Consider the following 17,989-nt stretch of genomic DNA (forward strand, 5'->3'; position numbering starts at 1 on the left):
TCTGGAAACAGATAGCAGGTTGGAGTAGGGAGATCTGGATGGTCTAAGGCTGGTGGGTTTGGTGATCCTGCGTGCCAAGTAGGGGGGGGGGGCTAGGTCATGGAGGCACTTATGAGTCAGGGAGAGAGCTTTGATGGTGATCCTTTCCTTAACTGGAAGCCAGTGGAACTATCTTCTGTGTTCTGAGATGTGTTCTCTGTGCGCGAGACCAGTGGCGGCTCTGAGTGCGTTGTTTTGTACAATTTGAAGCTTGGAGACATTCCTGGATGAGGTGCCTATGAACAGCGCATTACAGTAATCAAGCCTGGATCCGATTTTGGCCCTGGCGATAGTGAGGCAATTTTGTCGGGACAGGCAAGGTCTTACTGAGTTGATGAGTTTAGAGTGGTAAGCGGATGTGGAGGCTATGGCGTTAACCTGCCTGTTCATGGTCAAGTCAGGTACCAGGTAGACACCTAAGGTTTTGATGGAGGGTGACACTGTGATGGGGATGTTGTTGATGGTAAAGGAGGAGTAATGGCTGTCCGACTTGCTCAGGGCGGAGGGGTAGCCAACCAGCAGGAGCTCGGTTTTCACTGTTGAGACATAACCAGTTTTCTGCCATCCAGGATTGGATTGTTGTTTATATGGAGTTCACAGTATTCTGATCAGACAGGTAGTCAGCCGAAAGGTGGATGAGTACCTGGGTGTCATCTGCATAGTTCGTATATGAGATGCCCAGGGAGTCAAGGATTTTGAACAATGGCTTTGTGAAGAGGCTGTAGAGGATGGGTGCCATGCAAGAGCCTTGCAGAACTCCACATTTGATGGTGCTGAGGTCAGCACTTGATGAGGCAGAGAAGACCTTCATTGCTCTGTCCTTTAGAAATGAGTCAATCCATTTGAACACACTGTCAGAGAAGTTGGCTACTGAGGAGAGGTGCTGGCATAACATTTTGTGGTCGACCAGATCAAAGGCCACCGATAGGTCCAATAGGAGAAGGAGTGCAAGGTTTGCCTACGTCTCTGAGGTCGTCGATCTGGTTTTTGAGGTCAAGGAGAGCCATTTCGGTCCCATGACGTGGTCTGAATCCTGACTTTCTAAGTCCTAGGAGGTGATTGTCTTCTAGGAATTTCTGTATTTGCAGGTAAGCTGCTTTATCCAGATTTATTAGTAGGAAGGGGACGGTGGTGATGGGCCTGTAATTACCTGGGATGGAGGGGTCAGGCGAGGGAGGCACACAGGTGATGTTGTTGTGGCAGTTGCCATGACTATGGTGGCGGTGGCCATCTTTTGTCGTTTACAGTCTTTGTGGGCCTCGATGTATTCAGCTGTTTCTCCAACAGCATCGAAGCATCGTTCGTGACTTTATTCCTTACTCAGCGTGCAGCAGCAGTCGGATGTGATTCTCCTCGCAGCGCAGCTGCAGCTGCAGAGAGGGATGTCGGCCTTACCACCTGGCCTTCCCTACACGGCTTCTCCTCGCGGCGCGCCTCCTCTCCTTTTAAAGCAGGAGGGGAGAGCGCAGCGAGGTGTGGGGCCCAATCCAGGCACACAGGAGGTGATGTTGTGGCGGTTGCCATGACTACGGTGGCAGTGGCCATCTTATGTCATTTATGATCCTTCTGGGCCTCCATGGATTCAGCTGGTGTCTCCAACGGTATCGGAGCATCGGTCATGGCTTTATTCATTATGCAGAGTGCAGCAGCAGTCGGCTGTGATTCCCCTTGCAGCACAGCTTTCGACAATGAACTATACATCTGATAATCAAGGTAAATTATTTTAAGCAATATTGTCTACTTTAGTGTGTCTATATTTTATGTGTGTTGACAATTTAACAATAATATAATGTTATCTTTGTGTAGCACTGCACACTAAAGAAACTAGCTTTTGATATGTGCATGCCATGGACAGCGCTAGCAACTCCTCCTGCAAAGAAATTAGCTTTTGTGAGTCTTGTTGCCAGGACTTGTCAATGTTGGGTTGAGATCCAGTTTGGGTTTTGCAGTGTAGTAGCACAGGTTAGTGTTTCGTCCTGGATGCTATGCTGTCCAGAAACTGCCCCATGGACACTCCTCGCAGATGCCTGCCCCCTCTTTCACCACATTTTGATAACACGGTAAAAGAGCTCCCCAAAACTCACATACAGCTGGTTAAAAGATGCACTGGTGCAACCTGTTCAGGCAATTCTTCAACCGAACATGAGCTGTATCATTTCAAACTAATTGAATTACAATTTCACAAAAATTGAATGAAGTGAATGTTTACCAATGAAGTGAATGTTTACCAATGAAAACACCCACAATGCGTTGCTTATTTGGTTTTGAACTTGATGTGAACTTCCAGTGATGAATACTAGTTGGCGCTTTAGCATGTGTGACTTGCCTCAAATTGATTATTCTACTGCACATTTCAGGTGAAATGGTTTTTTCAAGGCTTTTTAAAGCCACCATGACTTTTCTGATGTTTGCTAAACATTGCCCAATGCTCAAGTCACAAGGCTGCGCAGCCTTGAGAAATGCCTGTTCTGGGCTTATTAAGCTATGTAGAAAAAATCAATTCACTGTAAGACAAAGACCATTTTCTGGAGGACAATAATTGCATTTGGGCAAATATGCATATGCACAATGCCTTGCTCTCGTGGCTCTGAGCTGGAGTTGTACGTCCAGTGATGGTTACAAGGTGGCACTGTGACATGTGAGACTTGGTTCAAATGGATTGTTATACTTTTACATTTCAGGTGAAAGTTTTTTTTTCAACATCCTACGGCATGTCATTTTTACAAATAGCAAGGGATTCCCTAAAAGAACATGACTGATATTTCAGATCGGGAGGATTCATCCTTTCTGTAATGATTCATATTTTGGGCAATCAAAGAACAAATGGGTCATGTTTTTTATTGCAAAAGAGCAAAATGGGCAAGTCTTTGATGGATTAACAGCCCAATTATTTAAAAATTCTGCAACCGGAAAAGTATTTAAACAAAATTTAGTTTATAATACACTGTGTATCGCTTACTTGCCATGTTCTTGAAGGGGCACCAATGGTTCCTCCGACGTCTGTCCTCACCACTCACACTCCAACCGCATATGACACTCAAGTATGAACCTACACAGTTGAGATAGGGATTAGGGACGTGATTCGAGACGACTTTCCATTCACCAAGGTACCACAGTGTGAGGCTGTGAGAGAGACAAACAGTGTTATTGGTACGTGGCCTAACGCTCTCCCAACCTCCCTTGTAACACTTTAGGCTGTGCCTTACCCTGGTGTGAGGCATAGGGTTCTTGAAGCTGCTTAGCCCATTCCGTCACTGTGACTAACGACCCAGTCCTGCTGTGGTTGGCTTCTGCCCTCTCTTCTGAGGTCTTAAAGTGGTTCCAAATGTCTCTCAAAGTTCAATAACGTATAACCATGTCTGTTATGGCAACTGTTCAACTTGCACCAAACACCAACAGGGGACACCCAAAACAACTTACTAGGGGTCTGTTGGATTCCTTCCAATTGGAGCTACTTCAGCTGGAGCTCTGAGCAAGACCCTAGATCAGGTCCATCAAATATAAACGATAGAGAATCACAAAGGTACAGAATTGGCCACTTTCACGATGAAGCCCAACAATCAACGAATGACCCGGCTAGCCAACCTTTTTCATATCAGCGGGAACGGGGTTGCGGCAGAGGGGTAGAACACTCACCTATAATAATGAGGAATTGGGAGAGAGCATGTCAGAATCAAATGTATTAGTGATGAATCTTTCCTCGTTTATACTTACCGCAATTGAAACTCAGGTCCTTAAAAGGGGCCTTTCCTTTGTACCAATGGCCCACTATAATCCGTTCCAGACATGCATTGAAATTTCACAGCTGCTGCGAAAAGTCAGGCTGAAACAATATTTTGGCAAATTGACACAGCCAGAAACAGATCCTGATTCCACAGGGTTACACCCCAAGTCTACATTTTATCCTCGCTCTATCAGTCCAAAATATATTACTTTTGAAAAAGCACTGATACAAGGAATCAAAGCACTTGAATGCAGTGACATCAGGGAATTCCATAATTTCTCAAACAAGAGGCCTTGAAAAAGCTCAGTGACAACAAGAGCATTACTATTAAGATGGCCTATAAAGGCAGAGCGACTGTGATCATCAACACCAAGTTTTTCAATGCAATGGTTGCCAGATTACTAGATGACACACAAAATAACTCTTGACTAGCATGAGATCTGACGGATGTACTCTGTGGCATGATTACACCAGTAATAGAGGAAGTTGTGTGTGAAGGCTTTTTAAACTCAATGGAAGCAGAATTTTTTGTGTCCAAAATTCCAGAGGATCTCAGCAAACTGTGCATTACCTATGGTGCACAAGGGGATGTTGTCACCCCTGGGATGCCCCATTGTGTTGAGGGTCGGTTCAATCTTGGATCCATTATCAAAATGTGTTGATGTGTTCTTGCAATCAGGATTGCCTAAGATGAGGTTGTACCTTAAAAATACCACAACAGTACTGAAACTGATTATGGACAGATAATTTGACCAGGCAGAGAACATCCTTGTCACCATGGATATAGAATCATTGTATACACAGATCCCTCAAATGAAACCCTGGGGGCTATAGATGAAATTTTAACTGAAAGAACTCCACCAGTAAAGAACAGGTGAAGTTCATCATGCAGCTAATAGAGGTTGCATGAACGAAAAAGTACTTTATTTGTGCAAACCGGTTCTATGAACAAACATCTGTGACTGCAATGGGTTCTATTTTTGGCCCATCCCTGTCGAACCTGTATGTAGCAAGATTTGAAAGAGATGTGATCTATGTGGAGAACAACCTCTTTAGTCAACAAATTGGCGTGTGGGCTAGATATGTTGACGATATCTTGATAATCTACAACAGAGACCAAGGATCATTGACTGATTTTATCATGTGGCTGAACAATCAGAACAGGTTCTTACATTTTAGCCATACAGCCAGTGAAGAGATGATACAATTTCTGGATCTTGAAATTGATGCCATTGATGGTAAATTATCCACGTCGGAGTTCAATTCTAAGCTATGAAAGCTTTCATCCCAGTTCTTTGCGAGATAACGTGACCTTCAGGAAGTTATTGAGATATTTCCAGAACTGTTCAGATACACAGACATATGAACGACAAGCTCAACTACTGTCCGAAATCCTGCGAAAGAGGGGTTACCCAAAATGTCTTCTTAGACATGCTAGAAAAAGGGCCAGGAACATTCCACGTAATGTCACTCTACAACATGGACAGTGCTGGCCCAATGAACAGCATGTCACATCAGTACTTAGTTACTCACCTAGAGTAAATGGCCTTAAGAAGGAAATCAAGAGACTGTGGCACAGATTGAATGTAGGTGGCACTAATATCCCACTACCCAGATTCGCTATCACTAAGCGAATGAGTATAAGAGATGCTTTAGTCCATTCTTATACCACAGCCATAGATGATGGTGCACAGTCAACACTGTAGAACAATTTGAAACCCACAGAACATTCCCTGTGTGGACATTGTTTAGTGTGCAGACATACAACACACTCTCGGGAAATTGACCTGGGATGGTGAACCCTGTGGTGCCAAATGCATTTTGCAAACTGTAACAGACCCAATGTAATCTATTTGATAACATGTCTGTGTGGTGTGAGGTACATTCGGAACATAAGTCCTGTATCAGGACTAAGAAACTGACTGCCCCGATGGTCGAGCACTTTGTACAATTGGGCAGTACAGAGGATGAGTTTAAATATACCATATGCGAAAAAGTTATTTGTCCCATACAAGGTGGGAATATACAATCACTGCTGTTCACGAGAGAACAAAGATGGATCTTTAGCCTCCATACAGACAATATTGGATTGAATGAGCATATTCCTTGGCAAACACTCACTCTTAGTACTTAATTGAGTGCCTTCTTGAATATATGAAGTAGCAGTGATGCAATATGAGGGTACGGTACAGCATTAGTTCCCTAGGCATACACTGAGGTTTGTGGTTTTCAGTGAGAAATGGTTGAGTTGTCATAACAGTGCAGCATAGGTATGAGAACGGTTAGTTACTCTGTCATTTAAAACTGTAAAAAACCATGAACCACGAAGCAGGAATACTCAAGGCTTTGTTTTAAGTGAACACAAAGCTTGAGGACCATAGTAACAGATGCATTTAAAAATTGCAGCCCACTTCTGGAAGCGCTAAGTCCGTCGTTGCTGTTCTGCAACCAGTGACGCACCATCAGCATCACGACCGGGAAGATGTGAAGAAGCCAAAAGCTTTAAAACAAGTCCTGCAGGCTCCAACGCATGTTTACATCACAATCGACTTGAAGGAATACCACAAGTAAGCATTCACACACCTGTAAATGGGTGGAGCTATGGTTTGTAATATAAAATAAACCCCACCATCTTTTAAAGAGTAATTTCTAACAGAAGTGTACCTATGTTTGTAAATAGATGGGATAAACTGAGGAAAGCAGAATCTGTGTTACGATCTACAAAACATGAACCCACAAAGAAGCTCCTTGCCTTCGGCACGCTTTCAGATTGCGAGCCATAGCGAGAGACTCGGGTGAAAACCTTTGCGAGAAGTGTACATGTAAATGGGGGCAGTTCTGCTTTGTAATATAAAGCGATCCAACTGTCTTCTAAATTGTCATTTCAAATAGAAGTATTTATGTTTGTACACAAATGAAATACATTGAGGAAGCAATTGAATAATATGGGGAGTAAGCGCTAGCAGCTTCTGTCATTTATCAGTACGACATAGTAATTGAATCAGATAACGCCTTCTCACATACTCTCATGGTAACTGGGATGGGTGAATTGTGCTCTTCCAGATCTCTTGATTAGGTGCAGAGAGCAAGCCCAATCCATGGTAATGTCGGGACCAGAGTATGACTATCAAGCATAAAATCACATTGTTACATAGCTTTAAGTAATATGTTGGTAAATGTATGGTTTAGGATAATCAGAGGCGGTCCTGAAGAAGGTGGCCAGAACCCTTGAAGGCTACTGAAACCAGTCAACCTAGAATGACCAAGAATAGGGACAAATCAAAGCCTATCCTGGTTCTTGTCAAACCAAGCACAGTGCTACAATGTAGCACACCTTGGGTACTATAGATTGTGAAAACACTACTAACAGATCTAATTCACGTCCTTGCAGTTTTCTTTTAGTTAATTTTTTTTCGATTGAGACACCATAGGTACGGGAAGAATAATATTGGAATCTTGTAGACCATGGTTGCTCCTTTTAGTTATTCCTTATGTGTGTTACTTGTGGGTCAAAAAGAAGAAAAAAAAAACACCTTTAAAAAAACTTGGTATGAGTCAGTTTTGAGAAGTTTGAGAGTGCCAGGGGACCTTAGGTGGTGATACTGCTCAATATAAATAGCCTATAACATAACATTAAGTGTCAGACAATGCTGACATAAAGAGTGAAAGAGCAAGTCAAGTACTTTTCTTGTTCCATCTAATTCTTAGATAGGCTGCACATCACCCTGTCCTAGGAGCAGAAGGTGGGTCTATCAGGGACAGTTAGAGTTTATGTACTGTCCATTGGCACTGTTTTTATTCGCCTCTACAACCCTCTTCAGTGCTGTACATGATTTTTAGAAGTGGAGTGTGTGATATTATCCTTCTCTCAATTGTTAAGGGTGTGTGATACAAACTGTTCAACTTGTCCTTTCAATGTTCGATTTATCCTGTTGGTTCCTTTGCGTGGATCGAATTGCTGTCTGGAGAGGTGCAGTCCCAGGAGCTGTGATATCAGGTAACTGCTCTTCTTCTATTCGAGGTATGTTGTGTCTTGTTGATTTGGGGTTCCTGTGTCCTTTGATTCTTGTGTGCTTTGGGTCTTAGATTCAGGATTGAAGATTTTTCAGGAAGCACTCTTGGCAGGTGCAGCATGCTACTAAGAACTCTGAGCATGTGCATGCAGCTGGGCAGGATTTATGTAGTCCTGACCAAGCAAAATGGCCCATGATTTACAAATCCTGCGAGATTTGAGACAAGTTTGGCTTGTTTCATGTTTCTGGTGTATGGAGCCAGTTGGGCATGTTTTAGGTTTCTAGTGCATGGATCCAGTTGGGCTTGTTTTGTCTTCTTGGCCCAGAGAGCCAGCTGGGCTTGCATGATGGCCCCCTCGCCAGTCTCACACTAGGGCCACCCAGCCTAAATAGGTGTGTGTGCTGTCCTAACACCTGCATGATGTTGCCTATAAAGTATTTAAACCATGGTCTGGTCCTGAACCCTGTTTTGCCCTGCTGGGTTCATGGTACATCTCATATAAAAAATAATTTGCCAGAGTAAAAGAATCTTTATGAACAATATAACCAGGAATTTCCATTAATGAGACATAAACCACCATTTCCTTCTCAATATCTAGGATACCTAATTTCCATTTGATGTCGTTAGAAATGTCCTCGGTTATGTGGACATGGTTGTTCAGTATGTGAGCGGAATTTAACACAAAAAGCATTGATGAAACTTGACAGTACCAAACCCAGAATTTCCCTCCAGTAATATTTAAGACATCCCAGAGAATGACATTGGGGGTCATTCCGAGGTTGGTGCTAAGGGAGCAATAATGCCGGTAAAGGAATACCGGCATCGAATACTGCTACAGGCTATTCTGACCAGCCCGACCACTATTAACGGCATCGTAAAGTATGGTGCCGTTAATAGCGGTCTGGGCATGGGCACACGACCCACCATACCGGCAATAGTGGCATGCCGTAAACTGGAGTAGATCACAAGGTAAGCGGACATGCAAATTATGGCTTCATGAAGGCGTTAAAAGTGCCTATCGGCATGCCGTAAATACCGGCATCGCAGACCTACCGTAAAATGCCATATGCAGTGATCCTAAATGCCACAGGTGCACACAATCAGCACAGGTGGAGGCAATGGAGTTTACCCCACTACAAAATGAGCACACCCACACACCACACCCCTTACCACACCAAGATAAATACAATAGCAGAATCAACACTTCAGCTGGAGGACATGCATGCAATGCAACACCAGCAACAACATCAACGACAACAGCAGGCACCAAAGAGGAGGCGCATCAGGAGAAGGAGGGTGAGACAGGGCCTGCATGCCCCACCAGTGCAGCCAGCTTAACCACGCATGCAGCCCCCAATCCCAAACATCAGAGCCAGTCCCTCCAACACAACCCTGCAGCACAACCACACCCCAAACCGTCTGGACTGTGACACCATCAACACCATTGTGGACATGATATACGACTGTCAGTCTCATTGAAATATGCATCGCCATCCCCCCTCTACTCAAGGTACTGTTGGCGTTCCACCTCAAGCACACAACAGAAAACATATCTCTACCACGGACTCCCCAGGAGATACTACAAACAAAATGTGGCCTCCATGCCACGGAGGTGGTTTAACGCAATCACAAACTATACCACCACAAACAGGTGGAGATGGAAGGTGACGCAAGCAAGATCATCACACATTGTGGTGCACATTATCCCGGATCAACCACAGGAATGCTGCATGTCACCATGGGAAAAAGCAGTGCAGAATCCCAAAAATTGCAGAGGCTACTGCCAACGCTCACCATCAGAAAATCCTACACAACACAACAAATCACCAAAATCACACAAACACAGCAATATGCGTACACAATGCATGAGCTATAATACGGCAGAGCACACCGTGTATCATCTTGAAGATGCAACCCACACCATAATTACATGGCACAGGACACATTGAGGGCCAGAAAATACAACCAGGGACATGTGCATGTGACCAACGATAATCTGCTGGCATGTGTGACTAGTACAGCTGTCCATCATTATTCGCATGACATTTACCTTTAATTGCCTCGCATGCAGGTGATAGTGGCTATCCCTTGAAGCCGTGGCTCCTCATCCCTGTCCGTAACCCACAGAACAGGCACGACGAGGACTACAATTTTTCCCATTCCCGTACCCGTGTGGACATCGAGCAGACCTTTGGCCTGTTGAAGGCACAATTTCACTGCCTCAGCCAGTCGCGTGGGGCACTCCGCTACAGGCATGAGAAGGTGGCCGAGATCGTCATGGCATGTGTCGAGCTGCACGATATGTGCATCCGCCAGAACGTGCCCCTGGCCCCTGACATTGAACTGCTACCACCTGGTGATGATGAAGGGGAGGAAGAAGACGTGGCTGGACATCATCGCGGTGGCGATGCACAGGAGTCTCGTACTGTGTGCAAGTCCGTGATTGCACAATATTTGTGACACATATGGCAGCAGAGGGTGACATGATGGTTAGACAGAGGGCACTGGGTGTGGGGGTACACCATGCACTGTAACTGAATAATTGACACATGCGCAATGATGAATGTCCACTCAGGTCTTGTTTTTCACACAACCGGTGTATTAAATGTAGCAAAGTAAACTTAAGTGACAAAACCCTCAACCACCCTCACCCCTCCCCCTCCCCCCACAACTCCCCCACACACCCTCACCCCCTCCACCTTCCCCCAAAACTCACCCACACACCCTCACCCACCTCCCCTTCCCCCCACAACTCCCCCATACAAGTCCCAATGAGTCCCCGAAGCCTACATGAGGCTGCCATTACAATTACTCGGCACTCCCTGACCCAGGGGGTGGCATGTCTTGTCGGCACTGGGTACAGGCTGACCTGCGGAGTGGGCTCATTTGTGTGGAACTGCAGGATGAAGGTGTGGCCGCCTGCTGAGGTTGTGTGGCAGGATGCCCTGCCTCCATGGCATCCGCGATGCCCCCTAACACCTGCCACAGGCCGAGACCTCCTCGCAGAGGCGGCTGGTGTTGTCCGAGAAAGATCTCACCATGGAGGCAGTGTTGTCCGTAATGGACGGGCCTAGTGCAGCTAACTCCGTACGCCACTCCTCTCTGGCCTGCCTGTTGTCCTGTATGAACTCACGCACAAGTGCAGTTAGCAGGTCAGCCCGCTGCAGCCCTGCGGGTGCACATGTGGATGTATTGGGCCCCTGGCTGTCATGCCCAGCCTGCTCAGCCTCCCCAACACTGGAAAGTGGACTGAAGTGTCCCTCTGTGTGGTCATGGCTGGACTGCTTTGGGGTGGTGGCGTTCCCGGTATCCAACGATGATGCTTGAGGGGATGCAAGTTGAGTTGGGGTATGGACCACATCCATTAGATCGTCCTCCATGGTGCCCCAGTTGTCCTCCTGTGTGTCATCCACAGTCAGGGGTGCCGTGGCTGCCACCTCCCCAGCCAAACTCGACTCCTCCGAATGAGGTGCCTCGCTTGTGTCATCAGGCTGACAAGTGGGTGGAGGTGGTGGTGGTGCTGTGCCCTCCACAGGCCTTGGTGGCGCAGGTGCAATGGGTACCTGTGGTGGCTTGGATGCTGGTACACGGCACCCCCTGGCTTGTCCCCTGGAGGTTGACGGCCGGTTGCTGTCCTCCTGGGACTTCTTCCAGGGTATGGCCTGTGCAGGGGTAGCGTCCTGCCCATCGCTGTCATGGTCAGTGCCTGTGGGGTTGGAAGAGAGGGACGGCATGGGTGATGTTTTGATAGGCATCATACATATGTTGTGACAATTGCTCATCCACACAATTGGGGGTAATAGGCATTTGTGTTTGGAAGGGCACATAATTTGATACATGGGTGGTAAATGCAGGCATATGTCGGCGTCACTCATGTTGGACAGGAACAGTGCTGTCTGACATGCATAACATTTTGCACATGCACGCTGTGTGCCTCGTGGAATTTCTTACTTTGTGTGGTATGTGTCATGTACGATATTGCCTTGCACCAGGCATCTGCATGTGTCTGTGATGCATCGGACTACTTTACGGGGCGTGTGTGTGTGTGTGTGTGGGCGACCACAGCTTGAGTCTTCGGACTGACAATGGGGTTGACTTTCATCAGATTTGGCATAGCAGTGTTTACTTTGGTACTCACCTCCATCACCCGATGTTGTGGCACCACACTCCATCTCACCTACACCTTGGATGGATTCTGTCCCAATCATGCTTGCGCATATGTCCTCCCATGGGTGAGCTTTATAGGGGAACTGGGACCTCCTCCGGTTCCCATGGCCTGGCTGCGATTGACAGAGAGGATGTTGCGCACCGTTAGTCGCAGTCGTCCCATCGCTTACGACAGTCTTTTACTGTGCGTGGTGTGTTGCCCACAGCACTAACCTTCTGGGCAACAAGTGCCCAGATCTCTTTTTTCCTTAGCACTGCCTCTCTCCTCATGTTGCTGGAGAAGACTGTGGCAGCATGCTCGTGCAGTGTGTCCACAAGCATCTGGAGCTCATCCTCATTAAATCATTCCTTTCTCAGGTGGGCAGCTCCCTTCTTCAGGGCCTTAGGCATTGTGGTCTTGGAGGTGGATGTTTTCTAACAATCAGCAGTGTCCCAGGGGTTCACTGTGGTGAGGATGGCAATGGATTGTGTTTTTAAAGATGGCCGCCGTGCTCCCTCCTGTTCCTGTGCGATGACGCTACTTCTGGTTCTGCTTATTAGTGGTACTGTAAATAGCGGTGACTGCTAATTACAGTCACCGCTATTTACAGTCACCGCTAATGACGCATTGGACAATGTCGGTATGCTTGATGCCGGTAAGGGCTTTTTGGGGGCCTTTTGCAGCATGGCGCTAGATACCTTACTGGCATGGAGTAAAGCTTGTGCCCGCAAAGTCGTAATAGTCCTCTATTAGTGGACTGGTGCCAGCACGGACACGCTATTTGCGCTATGCCGGTAAGGGACGTTGCTTGCCTCCAAACTCTGAATGAGCCCTTTTGTGTTAGGAGGGTTTCGCAAGCTTATCTAAACACAACCAATGCAGTACAGGTTTGCTTAGTGCTGTAAACTCTACAGATTGCTAAAGTGCTCTGAGGTAAAGCAAGGGTATGTTTTACAAATGTATGTTATGATTTGGTTAAGGGACTGAAGCCACTTGTGCCTTGTACACCACCATTGTTGTGAGGGGTGACGAAATCCACAAATGGAATATAAAGTACAAATTGAATTTGCACGTTGAATTAGTGTAAGTGCACTTTTGCTTGTTTCGGAATCTAATGCCCAAGACTTATTCTCTTTGAATGTAACCTCATCCAGAGTGATATTGGTCCAACAATTAGATGTGGGATGGCAAATCATCACCATTGTTTTTTCACAATTAATGCTAAGGTGTCTATTGTCTTGGAGTTTTGAGCCAATGTCTAGCTGTTTTTATAGCCCCATTCTAGTTTTGGGTATAAGAAATGGCATCATGGGCACACAATAACATGCCTCTCATTTTCTTTCCTATTAAGGGAGCATCAAGACATGAGTGAGAAATACATTTTAAGAGCCAAGTTATTAATATACAAAATAAATAGTAGAAGGGCAAAGACACAACGTTGGCGTACTCCATTATGTACTGGGAATGGGTCAGTGGTCTCGCCATTTTTACCATATCTGACTACTACAGTGTTGAACTCATGCAGCCTCTGGTTGGGGTTTAAAATATCTGGAGGTACTTCCAGCTACCTAACAAAGGCCATAAACATCTTGATTCACAGTATAAAAAGAGGCTTTAAAATGAATTAGTAATAAATATAAAGGAACTTTTCTTAAGATCATGCATTTTGTTAAAATTAATAAAAGACAAAAGGCCTGATCAATTGTACCCATTTCACAAGTAAAACTAGCCTGTAACTCAGTAATGATGAATGCGTCAAAGACCTGTTTTTCAAGTCTTTTGAGGAAAATCTTACTATAGGCTTTTGCTAAACTGTCAACTCATCTGATGGGTCTGTAGTTACTGGGAAGAGAATGATCACCTGTTTTAAAAAACGGCCACAATTGTAGCAGAGGCCAACTCACTGGAACAGAATTACTCACTCTAAGCAATTAGAAAAAGAAGTTAAAATTGGGTTCCAAACTATTGGGTTTTCTTTGAAGAGGTCAATAGGGATTATATCAGGACCTGGAGCTTTGCCCCTCTTCTGTGAGTCGTGACCTTTTGCACTTCTATCTCTGATATGTTATCGCGTACCGGATAGCAGGTCTCCACCGTGATGGCAGTTGGAACATTCTCAGTGTCATGGCTCTATAATTCACTAAAATGGCAAAATCACACATGTTTTGGAATAAAAGCTTAGATTTCGTGATGGTTTCTAATTTTACATGAAATTAGATCATAAACTAAGTGCCAGAAGGTTCTTGAGAACCTGCCATCTTGGGCTTCAATAAGACATTTCAAAGTATCAAGTTCTGCATTCTTTTTCTTTTCTAATATTAGGTTTCGTACGAAGAACACAACTGTTGAGTTCTGTACAGGTTTTTTGTTCACTTAATCTCTTTCAGGAAGACAGCCAATCTACAATCCTTATCCTACCAAGCATTGCGATTTCTTACAGTATGGGTGATCAGAGAAACAGGTTTGGTCACACAGGGGAATGTTTCTCAGTATGGAAGAATGACATGTTACAACCAGAGAGGGATCCTGAGATAATTCTGAATTAAGGGGTTCAATAAGGAGAATTAATGCTTCATATAGTGGGGGAACTATACAGAGATAATCAATATTTGGCCAGTCAAGTCTCCTTATATTTAAAGATGTATCTTGTACTAGGACAATAAACTCATAATAATAGTTTATTAAGTACAGTGTTGCATGCATTCATTGCAGCAAATGCATTGCAGAGGCATGGCTGTATCTGCATCTGTCAGATGGACATTTGTAGACTCTTAACCTGATCTGTGTCACTGGTAGAGCAGATGCTGCAGATCAAGATACTGATGCAGCCGGACACAGGTACACACTAGGGTTTTGGCATGCAACGAGTGAAAGGGGAATCTGATCAGCAGATTTCCCTTTCAGTGATAGATTACCCGCATCATTTGTTTAACTAATAAACATTAAGAAAAGCATGCCTTCTACACCATTGCCATTGGCAACCCTTTACACTAAGCTGTCAGAATTGGGAGTTCCTAAATGTAATTATGTTCACAGTTTGTGTTATTTAAAAAAGTCACTTATGATTTACAATAGTATAGTTATTGACAAAGCCAACACTGCTGATAGAGACAATGCCTTCTCTGATGTGACCTATTTACCTTACAAAGACAATAAATCATTGTAATTTCAAATGTGTGGATTACCCTAAGGAACTCACTTACAGGTGTTGTTGTCGATTTCTGAGAGGAGTTTCAGTAGATAAATAACATTCCTTTTTTTTGTTAGTGTTTATGGTTTACAAAATAAAACCTTTTACACTTCGTATATACTAAACCCAAAGAAAGTACATAAAAACAGATAAATAAAAACATATATCAATTACACATAAAGATTATAGTCAGTCAAACATGTATACAAACAAATATGTATTTTAAAAAGAGTTAAACATTAAACTATTGATGTACAATACTCCCAGTGACCTCAATCATATTTTTACTCATTCTTTACATCTAATAAAATCTGTATTCGATTACATAAGAAATAAACAAATTTAGACAAGACCATAGAATCACTGGAATTAACATACAACCAAAATGGATCACTTTATGATCTACTAATGTCTCACACAAATTTCTTATAGGCAAGTCCATAATATGAACTAAGACACATGTATTGAGTTAGTAGATGGCAAGTTGTTTCAATTTTGCAGAAATTACATATTCGTAGTTTGCTAGACATCTTTTGCAAAGAGCCCAAGATAAAAAAGGATGGTAACAAATCAAATGTTAATTTTATCATAAATCTGCAAAGGTTGATATCATGATATTTTACATTATATTTAAAAGATATCAAAAAGGGTAAATTCTGTTTGTCATATTCTCTATATCTTTTGTGTAGCCAAATTTTCAAAATCTGTTACACGGTCTCAAATCGGGTCCTTCTTGGTAATTTGTTTTTAGCAATACCTGGGTTAAAGTCTTCATCAAGTTTCCAATCAATATCCATAAATAATGGATTACAAGAACCAACAAACTCTCTAATTGAACCATTGGCAAATTCAGCCTTTTTAATTAGCCTAGACAAATGACTAAGCAGTGAACTATCATTATCATGAACAGGCAATATTTTCAAAGATAAATTGCTACACTTAATTCTTATCAAAGTGGATAAGTAAATGAGGCCAAGTTCCATTCTAATGTCCTCAATGGGAGCAGCAGAGTGCAGACCCAAAGCAGACCTCCACAATTTACACTTCATATTATTTGTCCAGCACAGTCAATTCTCCTGCAAACTTTCCATACCATATGTAATATCTGGTACTACACAGTTGTATACAATTTTATTAAACCTTCTGCAGAGCAGCCCCCTTTAGTTTGAATACATTGTTTAACAGCACTCAATTTTCTCAAAGATTTAGGGACTTCAACATGGTTCATATATTGTCTATTTAGTGAGCTGCCACCAGGAATAACCAAATAAACTTAGCTAGCAACAAATTCAACGGGATGAGATTGAATGTACCATTTAAAATGCTTATTTTTCCCCCTACCTACAGCCATAACTTTTCTTTATGAATGATTAATATAAAAAAATAAGTATCTTAAGAGTATTTACCAAGAGATTCTAATGCCCTTTGCGATCCTATGGGCTTCCTGTCCATAAGGACCGTATCATCTGTGCAAGAAATCCATGAACTAATTGATCATCTGGCTATATTCATATCTTCAACATAAAGGTTGCATAAAATGGGGGTAAGACACAGCCCTCTTTTAAGACATTATGTGTATTAAATGGCACAGATAGTTTTGCCATATCATTAAGTCTTATGCTGACTGTAGTGAATAGATACATGTGTTTGATACACAGATAGTCAGATACAGAGTTGAAAACACTGGGGTAGCCAATGCAGGCCATGTAAAGATTAAGACCAGGTGCTTTCAGAGTAGAACTTATTAGGTATTGGAGAGTCCAAATATTATATATAGTTCCCATGCCCTTCCGAAAACCTGTTAGTTGATTATTAAGAGTGTGTTGATCGCTATTCCAGTTCATGATTGCCTCCAAAATTAAATTACAGAATATCTTCCAGGTCAAAATAGTAATTGCAAGTAAATTATCGTTTTTGGGATGAAACTGCACTCCCTTTTTGTGTATAGTTATCATTTTTGATTGTCTCTGTAAATGTGGTATTCTGCCTTTATTGGCTAGTTTGCCAAACAGGGCATTTGTGAGCCCACAATGCCGTAGATTTTTATTATAACTGTGTTAGCTAAGCCACGCCAGCCAGGAGACGTAGACAGCATTAACTTCACAATAATTTCACAAACAGTATGTTCTTCCAAGATATACCTGTAACAAATGTCATTTTTTGTCGCTTTTTGAAGACCAATGGAAGAGTAATTTTCAGTGCAACATAATGTTTGCATATGACTAAGCCATTTACCTTGGCAAGTGAATTGATTTCTTTTTTGTTCAAAAGGTTGGAATGTCTATGATAGATATGCCAGATAGTCTTGCCATTGTTAGTATGTAGCGAGTTGATCATGATTTCCCATTGAGCAGTTCTCCTTGAAATTCGATGGTTTCTAATCCAACTTTTATATTTAGATTTTAAGTTCTTAATGACGTTGGTATTCTCAAGGGGATCTAAATTAAATTGTCGTTTAATAGAATAAATCTTATCTTTCAAATCTCTTTTTTTTATACCAGCAATGGCAACATCATATACATGTCCCATTTTCTTTTGTGTGGTGGCAATTCACTTAAGTTTTTTGCCATATGCTGGTTCTTTAGAGGTTCAAGAGTTGATAATGAAGTTGTAACTCATAAAAGGCAACTCTTTAAAGAGACACAGATCGAGTTCTAATTTATTATTGAATTTGCGGACTTTAAATTCATTTCACACCATTCTATTACCTTTATAAAATAAAAAATAGAACAGTCTTTAATGGCTGAAGAGAGGGTACATTTCAAAGCAAGTGATAGAAAATATTATGCAGCATTAATAAACACATTTAACAGAGTAAACTTTAGTGAGGGAGGTTCAGACGATGAACATATCTATGAGATAATGAAAGTGAATT

General features: G+C 43.1%; 1 long non-coding RNA gene across 2 annotated transcripts in view; it reads left to right on the forward strand.

Moving 5' to 3' along the window:
- LOC138481480 (uncharacterized) overlaps nucleotides 1-17,989 on the forward strand; it is a 267,586-nt gene that overhangs the window by 142,058 nt on the left and 107,539 nt on the right. The window lies entirely within an intron of this gene.

Source organism: Ambystoma mexicanum, chromosome 5p, assembly GCF_040938575.1.
Source record: "Ambystoma mexicanum isolate Mex_15411 chromosome 5p, UKY_AmexF1_1, whole genome shotgun sequence".
In the NCBI taxonomy this organism is placed as follows: Eukaryota; Metazoa; Chordata; class Amphibia; order Caudata; family Ambystomatidae; genus Ambystoma; species Ambystoma mexicanum.